A 15808-nucleotide genomic window follows, 5' to 3' on the forward strand; every position below is an offset into this window, starting at 1 on the left:
TCTTTATATTTGCCATCTGAAGGGAATTGTCCCAGGGCGAATACACGCTACCCTTTCTCTTTCTCTTTCTCTGCAACAGTCAAGTACCCGCGTCCGTCGGTTCATTTAAAAAAGAAAATGGTTTTTCGGGACCGAATCGACAACGAATCCAAGATCAGAGTTTCAAAATTTGGGAAAGAATTTTCGGTAACAAATCGTCTTCTCCTCAATCAATAAACAAACCTCGAAACCAATTTTCTCCAAGCAAAATGAAACCCTTTTTTTATTCTTCCGCATTTAATGGTTTTCGCTCACGGTTTCCTCTTCACCACTTTTTTTCCACCCCAGCAAGCACTTTTGCCTCGCAGAAGCGTCGGGTTCGGGGGTTGAAACTGCAGATCAGCAGCAGCAGCAGCAGCAGCAGTAGCAACGAAGCGTCAGCATCTGGATAGCTGGACGGGTGCATCATTGACTTACAAGAAGGGTGAGAGGAGGGCGCGAGTAGTTGATGGCAGGCGCCCCTAATCACTTTCCTCAAACTTAATGGCGAGGCGGCTGCACGTTACGCTGCTGAGGGGGTTGCGAAGCGTCGTTGAGAGGCGTCGAAAGGCGGGGCTGAAACACATTTCGAGGCTCGTTCCGAGGAAACTGTGATTATAAATAATAACCGTAGCTCTAATCACACTTTGAAACTTTTGCTCGGATTGCGCGAATGATGCGCGGGGCTCTGGGTAATGCAAGCTGCGCTTCACGTTTGCGAAAAGCCTCTCTCTCTCTCTCTCTCTCTCTCTCTCTCTCTCTCTCTCTCTCTCTTTCTCTCTCTCCCCATTGTCGCCCCGATATAATATACCTATAGCGTAAACCGCAGCCAGGTTCACACCCTCATTCGCACATAAAGACTCGAACTTCACCTGCGTCCCGAATTGATTTCACCGAGGTGAAATTAATCGCTGAAACTGTGTAAACCCTGATTAACGAAATTTTATTTCATACGGTCTTTTCCCCACATTTCATAGATCATGCGATAATACATGCACCGGGCTTGTTGCAGATTTTATAGCGTGCCCTTTTACACTCCGCGGAAGAGATATTATGACACAGTGGCCGCAACTGCTCCGAACTCGAATTGGCGTTGAACTTTGTTCAGAGAGGGAGAGAGAGAGAGAGAGAGAGAGAGAGAGAGAGAGAGAGAGAGAGAGAGAGAGGGAGAGGGAGAGAAAACAGAGGGTAGGTAGGTGCAAGGTAATTGCCGCGAGGCAATTGCGAATTGCAAAAATTCCCGACCATCATTCAGCCGGCGTTTGTTTTTTGTTTCGGTGTTCCTTGTTCGTTTTTATTATTCTTTTTCTTCCGCTATTCCACAGGCACGATGAAACGGAATGCGGTGGTTGTTGGTTTGTTAAAAATGGTAATGAAAATTGTCACAGTTACCGCCTGCGAGCTGCGTTCCCTACATGCAACGTTTCAAACGTTATACACGTGGATTATACGCATTAGCCAGGCACCTCGAGTCCTCCCTAACGGACAAGTTAACATTCAAATACAGTCGAATTATTCAACAGGTTGCGATATAAGGCATGGCTAATTCGCTTGCGAACCTTCCGGACGAAACGCAAGTCATTAAACAGTTTCCGTAGGTATTACACAAACGCGGGATATCACCGGATGTCCATACAATTTTATAATATCCTCGCTGCCTCAGAAAAGGAAAGAAAATTTTGACTCGAGTTTGAATTTGATCGTTCAAATCAGCTTTTCCAATACACGTAGAACAATCACAATGTGTCAAACCAGGGATTCCACGAATGGAATTCACGAGTCAAGTGACTTTAACTACTAACAACAAGTATCGGGTTAAAGCATAGAGAGAGAGAGAGAGAGAAAATGTAGGATAAAAGTGAAAGGCTGATGAAACGGCTGTTCCGTTGCGAAGACGAAAGTGCAAAACGGAGGGTCAACTCGGAGCGACCCTCTTAACTAGGCGAGGTATACCAATGCGAAGATATAAAATTGTTGCTGACCGGTGAGGTGAAACCGGAGCGTGAAAGCGGGGTTGTTTGTTTTTTCGTTACGTTATCCTTCCTGATCAAGGTGCGTAACGCAGCTACGACGGAGGTGACGTTGGCTGCCGTGAACGGCGGCTCCGTCCATCCCTCGGGGTATCGACCCTCCCATATACCCCAATATCAATCCCAGGCCTATTTCCTTTGGGAATATGGGCTCGTTTGTGCGTGTGAGGGTACAACGAGCGGGGAAAAAGACGCGGAGCATGCAAGAAGCGCGAGGAGAAGAAACGGAAAAAGAGGTCGGGGAGAAACAGTCCTAAAACTTTTCGCGCCTTAGTCAGCGATGGTGGAGAAACATTTTTGAAAAGATCGCGCGGAGGGGCGAAGCCGGGGGTGAGGGAGTGGCGAAAATTGGATTATTGCACTTTTCCACTTTTGGTAACCTCGTTCGACAGCCACAAATTTATAGCCGACCTTTCGGAAACCCGATTAGGTTCGGTTATTCCTCGTTACGATCGTCTGGATACGCTGCTTCCAAACTTGATCGCTCGTATTCCTGTCAATCCTGCCTCATCCATGAAGTTCACGCTCCCTTCGCTTTCACGATGTCCGAGAAAGAATCGTTTGGACTTTGAAGGTAGGGATAGCCACTAAGCTAAATTTTTATATAGTCGATGCATCGATGAGTCCAAAAAAATAATCGAACACGATTTGATCGAACCGGTAAAAATTAATCGGTTCATTGATTATATCTCGTATTTTTTTTTTTGAAACGGTGCATGTGAAACCAAAATTTCGTAAAGTTTAAAGTTTTTTGATGATTTACAGTTTCGTAAAAAATATTTTTCAATTTCACGTGAAAATATTAAATTATCTTTCATTTAAGGATGATAATTGATACTTTAATCGCATAAATTAATATTGGATTGCATCGTTCACGGGAGTAAAGAAAAAATAATTGAGACGGTCGATTAATCGAGTCTGAAAAATATTTGATTATACTCTATTAAATGGGAAAAAATAATTGATTTAACGAAAAGTAGATTATATTATTTTCGGTCATTATTTCGCTTGTTGACTGTCATTATGTTTACACGTAATTTATTTCCGTTCAGGCTTTTCCAGTTGAATTTCGTGTTTCAAAAAGTTCGTTTTCACAAAATTCATCTTTGTTTATATCGTTTCACCCTTTGTTGTTACTTAGTGAATATTAATCCGATTCAAGATACGAGAATTTCGTTGATTCAGACGTCAAATATGTCGACTAGTGTAGCTACACCGTCGTCAAGCATTTTCAGTAGAGCTCGAGCTGTTTAATTCAGAAGTGAGAAGCAGGAGTGGGTGGTGGTGGTAGAGCTTGTTTCACACGCTTCTAGAAGCCCCCTCAATTAACCCCGAACAATTCCATTTAGTACAGAATTTGGTAATTCCAAACTTTGCGCTGCGAAACCGCGCTAAATTATACCTAAACCGCGATTCCTCGAGAACATCTTTCCTGACATGAGTGACGCAAGTGCCAACTTTGACAGTGCGTCGACTTTCGCTAAGCGGAATAAGTCCAACTTACAACGAAGACGGAAAGCTCGGCTTGAAGCTGGTGCTAAGCTTTCGGTAGCAAGGTGTAGAATTGAATGTGCAAATTTTATTTACCCAACTTAGAAATTTTTAAGCCATGTTGTTACACGAGAAAAGCTCGTCGTGATAAAAGAATCGGATTTTTACAATCGCATCGAGAAATCGTTGCCGCGTTGTTAATCAAATTGAGTTTGAAGCTGCGAAACGCGCTTTCAAACCAATAACCGTCAATTAATTATCGACTTTGATAACGGTAAAAAAATTGACTTTTTCGGTTTTGCTTCATCATTCTCTCTCAGCGTTTAAAGGTCCGTCAGTAAAGTTAGGTCTGCCGGTAAATTGGATATAACCTACCGAAATGGGGGGAAAATTGAAAAACAATGCCCTGCAGCAGGATGAATTCGCGAGTGATCCGCGGGGATCAATTGTAAATGTATACGCGGGTAGAAAATATTACTCGATTGGGGTAACAATTTTCACTCGGTAAAAATGAACGCCTCCGCGCAAAGTTGACGCGGAATTAACGTCGTTTTCACAATTCGTTAATTCCGAATTCCAAACCTCCTAACAAGCAGCTATAAAACTGCGGCACATCCGGTGTGATTTCAATTTAGAATGAATTTCAAGCGTTTATGGTTGTTCAAATTTTACCGCACGCATGCCTATATTTCAACGCGTCGAATGTGTATAATATTTATGGAAATTCGAGAGAGTCTCGAGGATTACGCAGGGCTTACAGTATTCCATAAAATCGAGTCGAGTTGGGGAATAAATTATTGCTGCATTAACGGCCGGCTGATTATAACCGAAATTCTTGAGCTACGTACGTTCTCCGTATGAAAGTATTTGTCACACGTTAAGTTGAAAAGTGGTGGTAAGTAAAAATTTGGCGCACGAAATAAATCTCGAAAGTGAATGAGAAGCGTGAATGCGCGAGTCTGTAGAAAAATGATCCTATATCTACTTCCTATTTTGACGAATGCATGACGAGTTTTTTTTTGCTGCAAGACATTACGAGACGAACGCATTCTATCAATCAATCAATCTTCTTTCTCTCATCCACGAGAGGCTGAATTCCTTTCCGACTTTGGCTCCGCACCCCCGGCGGAAGTCGGCACCCCATTGTTTTGACGCTCACTTCAGATTTGATGGATTCTGTTTTCCCAGAGACCCTCTCATCCGATATGGACTATTCAGCCTCACTCTTCTATTCGTAACGCGTGAATCGATACGGATTGCACCGGTTGAAAGTTGGCAATTAACGACCAGAATATGCCATTTCGGAATTCGTTCCCCGAAGTTGGAGAAAAAAGTGCGGGTCATCCGAAGGAAATTTCATACGACGAAGGGGAAGGAACTTTTCCGACATGCCGATATTGGCATCGAGCGTATCAGCCGGTACATGACATGTAATTCGAGTTTTACGAGCTCGCGCATAAAACGCTGCACGGCATGGGGCGAGACATCAAAGTCCGTGATTTTTATACCGGATATGGTGGAAAGACGACGAAAGACGATACACGGGGGTGAAGGCGCAGCAGAGCCAGGTGAATCGCACTCACTTTTTCTACCAATCTCGCTGCATATAAACGAGATATCAACGATCCTGTGTGCCGCGATCACGGCTAAGGAGGGATGAAGGGGGCTCCTGTATTCGCGGGAAGCCGAATGCGGCATCGGATCGGAGTGAGCGTAAAGCGTCCTGCAACGGGTTCCAACGGGTCTCTGACATTAATATTTCATATCGGAAAACCTGGCGGCAGTTCCGCTGGGAGCCGGGGAAAGATGACGCTAAGAGAGAAGGAGAGTAGAATCGAACAGAATAGAATAGAACAATTTTTATTATACCAGGGTAGTGAACCCAAAGGTGTAAACAACGAGGCTGAGGAACACAGAAATTCAACTTAAAATTGACTTGTTGGTCTAGGTTCAGAATTGCGAATAAGCAGGTAGCAGCGATAAGATGAAAAAAAAAAAAAATTGTGTAGAGCAGAATGAAATAAAGAATAGAAGTAAGAATAAGAAAGACAGACTAGTGAGAGTAATACCTAGGAACTAAGAAATAAGCACTAAGAATACAGTGGTAGGCGGTGTGGAATAAGGATCCACGTTAAATTGACCTTGAACTTCTACCATTATCGAGACCAATACCCGTACGAACTGCTATACTCCACTGAACTCGAAGAACATGGTCGAAGAGATACATTTTTGAAGGACGCAAAGGTCGGAGTCTCACGTATGGCTGGGAGTATAGAATTCCAAAGCCGAGTGGCTGAGACCAGCGTATATACGATCTAATATACGATTAATCTATAGATTTTTGACACCCCGAACGACTCTGCACACCGCAACGTTAATTGTGATGCAAAAAATGAGGGAACTCGAAGCCTCAGAGTTCGATATACGTTGTTTTAGTCCTTTGTACACAAGATGATCGGATGCACTTTTGCTACGACGCCTTTTGACACGCGCACGATTGCGCGAGGATAACAGTTTACGGAGATCCGAGGTCATCCAGGGTGCCGATTGACGACGAAGGGCAACCCCATTCGAAGAGGCGCATGAGCGTCGAGAAAACCGTCAAGCGTTTCATTGAACTTCGTGACTTTCCCGCTCCAGTCCCTACAGGCAAAGGCAGAGGTCCAATCTTGCGACGAAATAATCTCGGGGAAGGTTGGGTACCGTAAACATTCCCAATTCCGACGCAGCATCGCAGACGATGTTGGTGATCGAGCCCGGGAAAAAGTGTATCTTGTGGAAATAAGATCGTGTCTCTCGATAAACGTGAGGAAGACCTGTTCCTGTGCCGGGACCTTTCCGATGGAATCGACTGTAGAGATATCAAGCCACGTGGAGAATTGATTGATCGTTTGATTAGAGTTTAACGATGACCCAGCTAGCTTTGGGGCGAAGAAGTAACAAGCATGGAGAGTACAATTTTCAATGTTATGGAGTACATGACACGCAGTGTAAGTCCAGGGAGACAATACCGATGACGAGTTCTTCAAGCTATGATGACGTAAAAACGATGGTATCATGCAATTACGTACAAACCAGTAAAAGAACGAATCAAAGCTACAAATGTACAACACCTTTACAAATAGATTTTCTTAACCCTTAGCTGGCATCTTGGGGCCATACATCGAAGTAATTTAATATTTCGACTTGAATTCTTTTTAGGTATTCACTCAAGTGTCTTTTACAAGATAAAAAAGGTCGATTCAATCATTTTTAATTTTAAGGTAGTAAAAAATTTGTTAAAAGGCAAAAAAAAAAATTTTCAAGCTACGAAAATCTCGATTAAAACTCTTAGGTCACGAACGACCCCAAGGTGCCAGCTAAAGGTTAAGTCTATAGTAGCTGGAAAACACTTAAAAGTGTGAAAATAAAGATAACGCAAGGATTGAGAATATAATAAATTTTTAAAACAACGTGAGAGAGAGAGAGAGAGCCTTTGGGCCTCGCCTTCATTCTACGATCTCGCAATTTACAATTCAGACTTCAACACCGAGGCTGATGCTTATTATTAATAAGTAACAGGTTCCGCCTCCATAATTTACGAGCTCTCCTTTATAGTACACAGAGAATCGATCCTCGGCACACGTCTCTCCAGGTTTGTCCCGATAGGCGAGAGATCCACCCTCGAGAAAATCATCGTGCCCGGCTACGCGGTTTGGTTTTATCACTCGAAACGTGTAATTTGGGACCCTCGCGGGATTCCGACTAATTTACAAGCAGCCTGCATTCTCGCCCGCTCGAGCTTCGAACTTGCGGGGTGTGTTCGAGGATGAAAGTCGGCGGCTTTTTCCTCGCCTCGACTTCGTGCAGACAAGGATTTAGTGACCGTGAATTAAAACGCCGCCACTGCACACACGACGCGGTTTCGTCCCGGAAACAATCCCCGGGGGCCAAAGTCGACGGTAAATAGTAATTTACAGGTGGGAAGAAGCCTCGAGGTGCCTGTTTTCAACTATAACTTCTTCTTTACTCTTTGTACCGAACCGCTGCAATTAGCATGCCGGGATGATGCTGCACTCTGCCTCTCGGGCCTCGTCCCGGTACGTCGTCTGTATTTTTCATGCCGTGGGATCATCGTCGACGAGAATAAAACGAAGCGAATTATACCCCGCCTGATCGGAAATTGGAAAAGACAATTTTTGCGATTGTGAAAAGAATCGCGTCGTATATTTTCAACCCGTTTATGAAAAGATAGGCAAATAACATTTCCTGTTAGCGAAATTGAAATTATTCCTTTTCGTTGGAACAGAACTGTGTTTTGTAATTAAACGAAATTAACAAAGCAAGCTGATTATTGAATATAGAATAAGAAAAAAAGATTTAGCTCGAATAATCAACATCCATCGATACGATCCATGGTGTGATAAACGTCAGTTTTTGTCCCGAGTTCAAGTGATTATTAGCGATATAATTAATTGTACAAATAAAGTTAGTTCAAACACAGTCAATCGCGGCATGATAGCTGAAGTACCTGTACTCGTTGTTGCCTTCGATACGAATTAACGTTTCTACGGTTCGAATTTATTCGTGAAATAAATGTTTGCCTCGTTAGTCCGAATTGAAAATTTTCTATTTGACAAACAGCTCTCCGAAACTGGCGGTAATATATTTGTTGGCTAACGTATCGAGCCCGCCAATAATTATAATCGCGAAATTATCCGCGCAATCCAAATTTCAACCTTGTTATTAATTTGAAAGTCGATGGCAACGATTGCACCGTTCATCATCGACGAAAAAAATGTACTTCTTGGTATTCGTTGCTGGGAAAGCAGTTCGAGACGTTTTGTGTCAAGTTGACAAGACGATATTCGAATGGGAGAGCTTGCGAAGCTTTAACTATACTTGCGTCGCCATTCCGCATTGTGAAACGGAGAGTGGTCTGACGGTGAATAGAGATTGCGGTGCAGCTTACGATACATACCAGACTACGCTACACGGAGTAGGTATCTGTGTTGTGTACACGGCGGCAAAACATGGGTAGGAAAATCTGGCGACGCAACGAGGAGGGCAGGGACGCAGTGACTAGTCAATTACGTCGGGAAAATCAATGGGCTAGACTCCAGGGCCTACCGTGAAAGGTAAATTACTAGTCGAGCAGCATCGATCCCCAAACGCGAATGAATGTCGATGCAATTGTTCGCCCCGTGCCTCGCAGTTTCACGGAAAATCGGAGATCTGTGTATGTATGCACTAGGGTGATTCAAAAAAAAAACAAAAATTTTTTTTTTTCTCGCAAACAGGCTTAAAAGTTTCCTTTTGGCGTAAAAAAGTGCCAGTTAAAATTTGAGCCCTTAATATTAATATTCAGGTTGTCCGCATCGCACTTTTCTATTTCCCATAAGAATAACATGGGATAAATTTTTTTTGCACCTTCTGATTTTTATTGCTTGCCTATCGTGTGTCATAAAAAAAAACTATTGCTCAATCTTATAGAGAATTGAACGCTCTACAAAAAAGGTCTCTTATGATTTGTTGCGGAAACTAATAGTTCAAAAGTTATTCGAGGTCAAAGTTCAAGTTATCGCAAATTTTACCTTTTTTCATGCATTACAGCGAATTTCATGGTTTGATTAAAAAAATTTATCAGAAAATTTGTGTTTATCTTGAACTTATTTTTCCTTAAGACTAAGTTCAAGATAAACACAAATTTTCTGATAAATTTTTTTAATCAAACCATGAAATTCGCTGTAATGCATTAAAAACGGTAAAATTTGCGATAACTTGGATTTTGACCTCGAATAACTTTTGAACTATTAGTTTCCGCAACAAATCATAAGAGACCTTTTTTGTAGAGCGTTCAATTTTCTACAAGATTAAGTGATGGTTTTTTTTTTTATGACACACGATAGGCTAGCAACAAAAATCAGAAGGTGCAAAAAAAATTTTTCCCATGTTATTCTTATGGGAAATAGAAAAGCGCGATGCGGACAACTTTAATATTAATATTAAGGGCTCAAATTTTAACTGGCACTTTTTTACGCCAAAAGGAAACTTTTAAGCCTGTTTGCGAGAAAAAAAAAATTTTTGTTTTTTTTTGAATCACCCTAGTATGCACACTGAGAGAAATTTTTAGTTCCGGTTACCGCTCGGTCCTTATCTATTTTCATTTTTTACTACGATCGAAAAATATAGTTCTAGGCGGAAAGTGAAAATTAGTTTTCTAGCTGTTACCGAAAAGTCTGGTATCCGTTACTATTCTTTCTCACGCCGATCGCTGTTACTAGATTTTTTTGTAACTGTTGCGAATATTTAATGCTTTTGCAACGATAAATTGACGTTAAAGCCTTGTTTGACTAGAAAAGTAGAGTAAACCGAACAAACTGATTTTCCGTTGCGATTACCAAAAAAGGATCGACGATAGCGCAGAATGGTTACGCGTACCTCGTTTTTCGTAATCACACATTCACATTTCGAGTAAAATAGAAATGAGCTATCGTTCAATTCATATTACTTGATCAGAAAAAGAAAATAATCGAGTATGACAAACAACGAAACAATTTCGGCAGAAAAATGTATTTAATGGGCCTCTTGTCACATTACAACGTTATGCAGACTATGTTTGTTTTTCGTATAAAATGCTCATCTATCGTATAAACGTTAAAACATATCGCACGTCGTTGCTAGATTTAAAAATGGTCGTGGCAAAAAAAAAAAAAATGCTCTAAAACGTTTTTCATTTATCAAATGTGTTTCGACACCCTTTCCAACTTCGAGACAATAGAATTTTTTCGTAAATTTTTTATTAAAAAAGAAAAAAGTGAATCAAACGTTAAGTTTTCTTTTTTTTTACTCGAAAATTGAGTTTATTTCCAGTTTCAAATTTTCAAATCAATCGATATGAATCGACCGAAAGTTTTCTTTTTTTCTTACTCAAAAATTGAGATTGTTAATTTATGTTTTATTTTTAATTTCAAATCGATTTCGGCACCCTTTTCAATCGAGCTGAAATTCTGAAATAATTCACACATTGTTTTTTCGACATTATAAATTAACGATCGCCGTAACCTGTACACATGTATTTGACAGGATAATTTCGATCGAATGTCGGATGAGAGAGGAGAAGATCAGGAGCATGACCAAGTTGCTCCTAGTTTAATCCTGTAAGGGAATATGCATGGAATTCGGTCGCCGAATTTTTTATGAATAAGCTGTTCACCGCGTCGCGTCTGCGGAATGCCAATTTCATTTTTTCTCATCATTGGTATTTTAACCTCCGAGTGTATTGAAAAGTTTTTCCCTGCGGCGATCCGTGGGTAAAGAATATTAAACGAGGCTCGTTCCCAATTAACTAAGTGTGTACCGAAGATATCCGAATACTTCATTTTTTCTTTAATATCCCTTGGAAATTTGTTCTTTTTCATTCCTTGCACGAGACTAATTTCGCTTCTTCATTCACATTTTGACTCGTGGCACCGTCAAACGATTATTAAGGCTGAATAAAAAGCTCGGCGAAGAGAGAAAAACTTGTGAAAAAAATCTCCAGCGATGTTATTTTGAATCTGAGCAAACTCGCGTGTTCCTTCATTCCCGCTCATCGTCGTTGGCGCAAATAACATTACTTGACATTTTTCAAACGTTTTCATTTCTTCTTTCCTTTCATTGCCTAGCTTTTAACTCTGGGAGCGGGTCTCATTCGTCCTCGATCAAAGAAAGCTCTGTGTACCTAAATTTTATCTTAAATCGAAAGGAGGAAATGTTGGAAGCGGATACGCGAATTGAAATGACGAGCTTTCACGCCATTGGAGAAACTGGAGGGTTTAGGCGGCGTAAAAATCGTAAAAATCGTAAAAATCGTAAAAATCGGGGCGAGTGGATGACACGGCGCTCTTTAGGGTCGTTGCGTGCAGGTGAATCGCATGCTTGGCAGTCCTTCGAGGCGGGCTGTAAGGTAAGCGAGAAATGTGGGCGCCATTTTCGGCGAGAATTATGGCAAATATATAAGAAATAATAATAAATACGCGGAGGGTTTGCGGCCGCGATGAATATGGATGGGACCTTCGGCTCGGGGCTGGAGGGCCTAATCTGGCCCAGACACGACAACGCGAGGCGAGCCGAGTCGTAGAACAAAACGCGATCGTTACGATTCAGGTATGAAGTGATCGGAGGGGAGGGGGGGGGGGGGGGGGGCGAAGGAGAAAAATTGAGGGAAAAAAGGGAAAGAGAGCCGAGGCCTGGCCTTTTATTTCGTGCCGTTAGAAAATTCCACCTGCCTAATCGCCCAGAATTCAAAACATTCCTATCGGCCACCGGGGTGGAAAATTTCGCAGATAAACGAACCCCGGTGGAGTAAAATTAAAAGTATTACACACGCGCACGCACACACACGTTTATATATATATATATACATATTTTCAAGCCGACAGAATTTAATCGCGGGCATTAAAAACCCGGAGTGAAAATTGCAAACGCGTTGCAGCGGCAGAATGAAAATAGCATCTCTGCGTGGGAAATAATTTATCAGGACGAGATGAATTGTGAAAAGAAGAGAGGGGGAGAAACGGAAAAGAAAAAGAAACGCCGATCTTCAGCCGGTCCTGCGGAACTTCCGCTCCGGTAATTTTACTCGAGGTACTGTTTGCCTCTTCTTCTTATTCTTCTTCTTCTACATTTTCTTCTTGGGGAGGAATACTCAGAGCTACTTATTTTATAACAAGCGATAATGTAGCGAGATAAGCTGAACGAAACGAACCACCCGAGTAAACGGATATGCCAATATTATACTTTATTAATTACAAACTTGGGCTGCTTCCCGTTTCTCCGAGATACATTCGTCCGTGAGATTAACGTCGCGAAAGTAACTGTAATGTACAACGATTCGGTTTTTACACAAATCGTTGTTCCACAAATTTTAGAATTGTTTGAAACTGAGTGAAGTTTCAGAGCACATTTAAACACGGATAATCATACTCTGTGAATTTGGCATCTTCGAAATGATTTCAAAGTTTCAAAATCGTCAGTTTCTTCAATGCTTCGCGATATTATAAACGCGTCGCTGATATCCATTTTCATTATTACGCGTCCGAACGGAGAGGTTTTTTTTTTCGTACTTCAGTTTCATTCACGAAAAAGTATATACATTTATTTTTCGGGCACTTTGTGAATGAGAGAGGAATAAATAGAGCAAGAGAGAGAGAGAGAGAAAGAGAGAGAGGAGAGATAGATGATGGTAAGAATGATTAAACTTCTTTCACCACTCTCCTGACCCAATTTTCCCACCTCTCAATTTACAATCTGAAATATTTTACCCGGTTTCTCGAGCCTCTTCAGAGCCCCGACTCACCGAGGGTGCTAAGTGAATTGAGTAGTCGAAGAATTCCCTCCTTAAGATTTTCACCGGATTTCTATGTCTGTCATAATATAACCTTATACCACCCTCTTGACGACGACTCCAAGCCCCGAGGGTCACCGTCTCGTGTCGCTTATCTATGAGAAGTTTGGCACAATGCGAAAAGAGTGAGAGAGAGAGAGAGAGAGAGAGAAATGGAGAGAAGGACTCGAGGCTTATGTACCGGGTGGATATTGAACCGGAAGAGAGGCAAAGCGAAAAAAAAGCAAAGTCAAATTACACTCGCGTCGCTGTAGCGTTTATTCCGCACAAGTCAACTTAGTCCGTCGATCATTTTTCGTTTCTCGCTCCCTCTTTATCCGTATTTTTTTTATTACCGTTTATTATATTTAAAGAAAATATTTTCACCATTTTTGTGAGGTGGGAAAAAGATCGCGAACTTTCGAAGAACGAAGAGGAAGAAGGTGAAAAGCGGTAAAAGCGTCGGAAAAAACGAAACCAAATTTATTATACAAAGTAGGATTTTCGCGAAGGAAAAAATGAAGTCAGAATTATCTGAGAAATCAAATTTTATTTCGACAACTATTTTACGAGACTTCATTTTCTCAACGCATGACGTATACGAGCCGTTTGTCTCTTTTTCGCCGTCGCGACGCTTTTTTCCTCTTTCACGTTGTCACTGCAATAGGGCTCGTTAAAGCTGAGCTGGGTTGCAGGGTCCGGATCTTTTGCTTCTCGTGTTTAACGCTGCTTGTTAGAGGATCTATCGTCGCAAATGATACTTAGGCGGCGATGGTTTTACCTTGTCAAAGGTATTAAGTTTCCATAAGAACCCATGAATTGCCAAATTTTTTATTCGTAAATGTTCAGCAAAAAAAAACATGTTTCATAGACAAGGACTCGACGAAGCCTGCGGCTTTGGTCTCACGTGAAATTGTACTTTTGAACTTTCTTAAACTTTCGTACAAATTGAAGAGAAGTTTTTTATTTCTTTAAACGTAAAATGAGTTACTTATAATTTAATGGTCACGGAATCCGAATCGAAGTACACGCATTAAAACTCTCCAAGAGGTTCAATATTTTTGACAGGCAGTTATTTGGCTGACTTTGATCGTCCAGCCAGAAAGAATTTCACGCTTGGCTGCGTTTCGAGGTCAGAGAATAATTTGAAACAAAAAATTTCCATCATTATTTACATAATTAAGAACCATTTGATTTGTAGATAACGCAGGTCATCAAAGAATTTGTTCGTTTTTTTTAGTTTATATTCAAATAACTAATATAAATAATAAATAAATAACACCGGTCAACACGATTTTTGACTCCAAGTTCTAGACGTCAAATGTTGATTTTTTGCACGCAACTATTAAAAGAAAGAAAAACTGTTGTATTAGATAAAGTTTGCTTTTGTAGAAATCAAAACGATATCTCGGATTTTAAGAAAAATTACCCATTTCCTCAAACATTTATTACGAATAACAACTAAACAAACTTCAGTTTCGTATTTAAAGTTTCGAATAAAAGTAATTTAATTTGAAAAGTTCAATTTGAAATTACGTCTTCGTTTTTTCTCTGTTTTTCCCCCTTTACTTTTTAACCATCTCGATAAACATTTTTTCAAGTTTTTACTTCAGTAAATATTTTAAGACTCTGAAAATGAGTTGGTAAATATTTTTTACGGATCTAAAAAGTCCGCCAGACACGTCGATGAAAAATTAACGTTGTTTTTTTCATTCAACAACAAAAATCCCGCGGTACTATTCAGGGTGTAAATTTTTCTTTATTACCGGAGTAATCGCTTCGTCTACAGCGTTCTTAAAAATTAACGACTGCTTGGTGTACAAAAGATTTGTAAACAAGATACTTTGATCCCTGTTCATTGCTCACGCTGATGTACGTCCATTAATCGATATATTACTACCATTTTTTACGCAGTTCAATAAAAGAAACAAAAGTACCGTTGTGAATTTTTCACCGTGAATATAATCGCGAGAACGAGACGCTTCGATGTTATTTAGCGAGAATTTCCCGTGTCTTCGTAACATCGGAGACGACATTTTAACTATGACGTTAACCAGTTAACTTTTAAAAACTTCTCCAAACTTTTCAAACTCTAGCGATATAAAATACTCGAAAGAAGAAGTGTATTTAAAACTTTTCCCCGCCCTTAACACTCGGTGCAGCGACAGTGACGATCCTTCGTCCTCGCGTCTCTCCGTCCCCGTAAATATTCACTATACCGGTGTTACAAAGAAACACGGCGCCGATCCGCGATGCAGGGAGACGACAGGCGTTCTTCCTTTCCCATCTTCTAATACCCGCCATACCTGCAGGGTGCAAAATATCAACTACATTCACCCCCTTCCCGCACCCTAAGCGACGAAACACGAAACCTGACACGAACTACTTCGAGGTGTTTTCGGTTAACGATGTACCGAGTTGACTGTGCACAGCGAAAGACTTTTCTTTCCGGCGATTGGACACGTTCTTTTCATCCAAAACGTCGATTTTATTTTTCCTCGCTCGTAATTTCAATTCAAAAGTCGTTTCGTCGCGGGTGTGAAATTGAAACGGATTCAACAATTTCACAATTTTTCACGGTAACGTTTTTATGCGGAGAACGGAGTTTCGAATGAGTTTTTCTTTTTTTTCTTTTTTTTTTTTCTTCGTTTATTTGAAATTCTTATCGGATTTCTAGTCGGGGAGCACGATATTTTTTATATCGCGTGCAGATACGTCGGATAAAATGGACGAAAGAGGAAAATCTCAGGGTATTGCGTCAAGTGAAGAAAAGAAAAAAAAAAAAAAAAAAAAAAGCAAGTCATACTTGAAATGGGGCGAAATTTTTCAGGGAACGTGCGACGTCGTGCGTATACGGTACATATCCTGCATATGTGTATTCGTACATATAGGTGTGTTGGAATACATATCCTGCAACGTAGAA

Source organism: Neodiprion virginianus, chromosome 1 (assembly GCF_021901495.1).
Source record: "Neodiprion virginianus isolate iyNeoVirg1 chromosome 1, iyNeoVirg1.1, whole genome shotgun sequence".
In the NCBI taxonomy this organism is placed as follows: domain Eukaryota; kingdom Metazoa; phylum Arthropoda; class Insecta; order Hymenoptera; family Diprionidae; genus Neodiprion; species Neodiprion virginianus.